Here is a 2,649-nt window from a genome sequence, read left to right on the forward strand (position 1 = left end):
AGAAAGAACTGTACACAAATCATACAATTTCTGGTTTACTACACATCTTTCAGTCTGTTGATTCAAACAGTCCTAAAATGGCTATAAGCAATGGTGAGCAAACAGATTCACACTTTATCTAATATCCCTCAAACAACAGGATGGGCTCAAATATTTGCTTCCCTCTTCTCTGTAGGGTTTATTCCAGGCTTGACAAAATAAAATATGTTTCCCACCTCTTTTCTTTCTCAATTCTCTTGTGCTCTGGGATAGAATACACCATTGTGTCTGTTTGTACCACCATGCAAATCTGCATAACCTCATCTCCAGATTGGTGTGTTTTCAATTTAGGATTTAATATCTGGCAGCTTTGCTTTTAGGGCAATAGTCATAGTTTCTTTTTTGCCAACACAGAGAAAGAGTAGAAATATAATACAGGGAAATAGGTAAGAATTAATTTTCCATCAATAAACACTTAGAATTCTGCCACAAAGAATCCATACATATTTCAGTCATTCATTTATATTTTTTTCATTGTTTGAATATTCCTTGATCTTCTTCTATATTTCCAGCATTCTGGTAAAGATTCCTATTCCATAGTAATTAAGATTGGGATGAACCTCATCCTCATTTACTTATAGTTTGCTGGACTATTGACTTTCTCTTCTTTTCCATTAAATATCTTCTTCCAATGATTGTAAGAATTTTTTTAAGATTTTTTTTTATTTTTTAAGTAAATGTTTTTAAACTGAGAGTAGCAGGCTTTTCCTAACTTTGGGATATTTCAAACCAAGAAGTGTATGCCAAATTCCTTATAAGATAATACAGAATTTTTATCTTTGGTATATTCAAATGGCTTCAATAATTAAAATATCAACAACAACAAAAAAAAACCCAGCACAAGATACACGAGTCTCACTCTATTTAAATAAGTGAATGTGAAATATATAAAAAATAAACTCATGTGGAGTATTAATATGTTAATGCATGCTGTTTCTAGTAAATTTACCAAATAATTCTATGTAGTTTTGAATTGTGGCTTTACCCTAGAATTTTCTGAGGATTCCACTTTATTTTGTCTTCCACAACTGTATCACATCCTATGTGACTCTCATATCCAGATTTTTTTCTTATTTATTAGATTTTACTTTTTCTCCAAAGGCAACTAATGGGGTTACTTTAGGATATAGCCTCAGTAATCCTGGTATGTGAATAATGCCATGTGAAGTCTAACTTTTAAAATACTTTCACCAATTTTCCTCTTCAGTTAAAAAATCTCATTGTTTAATAACACCCTAAATTAGAATTTCCAACAAAAATGTGTGACCAAGCTACGTGTTTATTAAATTTTGAAACATTTTCAATATCCATTATCAGCCCAGACTTTCTTTATCCAACTCCTTCCTCCCCACCAAGTAGTAGACATTGACACCCTGCCTAGCACTTGATAACCTCCCAATTTGGAGCTGGACTTTGTTTCCTGCTTCCTCAGCAGCTGGCAGAGACCCAGATATAAGATTAAGTCCCCCTAGTTCTAGAGCATTTATCAGCAAGACTAGCAACACAGGCAGTAAGTACATTGCTTGTCAACCTTCTTTGGAATTAATCATATAAATTAAAAGCAAAAAACTATTCAATTCTTCCCATGACTTAAAGTAGGCTTAGAAGAGAGTAGCATGGCATATGTTTGGCAATAGGACCAACTATAGGGTAACAATTATATTCCAGGATTGAGTCTTCTCTTCAAAACTATGTCATTAATAGTATTTTTCCTGTTTCTAGGTGTGAACGAAAGCTCAAAGAGACTTGAAAAGTTTTCTGAGGCTATAATGTTAGCTAGCAATGAACAGATCAATGATTCAAATCCATGTGTCATTTTTTTTTTCGCTCTGACCGATAGCACTTTACATACTGAAGCCTTTACATCAGCCAAAGGTAGTGAAGTTGGTAATTTTAAATAAAAACAGAAAAACATGTATATTTTGTTAAAGAGAGTAAACCCAATAGCAGAGCTATGAAACCTGCCAGCATCTCTTTCATACCCTCTGAAAAATATACATGAGAAGTTCTCACCCATAATATTTTATTCCCTTGCAAAAACTCTTTGCATTTGTTACTATAAACCTCTATGACTAAAGTTAATTGTCCACTTGCACACTGTATCCCAGGTTTTTAGAAGGTATTTCTGAATATCATTGAAGAAGCAACCAAATGGTAGTTCTTTTTTTTTTTAAGATTTTATTTATTTATTTGAGAGAGAGAGAATGAGAGACAGATAGCAAGAGAGGGAAGAGGGTCAGAGGGAGAAGCAGACCCCCCGCTGAGCAGGGAGCCCGATGTGGGACTCGATCCCGGGACTCCAGGATCATGACCTGAGCCGAAGGCAGTCGCTTAACCAACTGAGCCACCCAGGCGCCCTCAAATGGTAGTTCTAATTCCAGAAATTGCAGGGTAACATGTATCAGACTACTCCTGAGGCAGATAAATTTAAAACTCTAAACAAATATAACAAAAACAGATATTTGAAGGCCCTGGAGACAAAACAAGAGTGGGCAAAAGCTGGATGAGGTTTGGCCCTTGAAAAAGAGAGTGTCAGTGGTGAAATCATCATTTATACATTTTTCTCCCTGAGAGGACCCCAACTCCACCCAGCACCAAACATTATTATTT

Source organism: Mirounga leonina, unplaced genomic scaffold, assembly GCF_011800145.1.
Source record: "Mirounga leonina isolate KUSES-001 unplaced genomic scaffold, KU_Mleo_1.0 Mir_172, whole genome shotgun sequence".
Lineage (NCBI taxonomy): Eukaryota > Metazoa > Chordata > Mammalia > Carnivora > Phocidae > Mirounga > Mirounga leonina.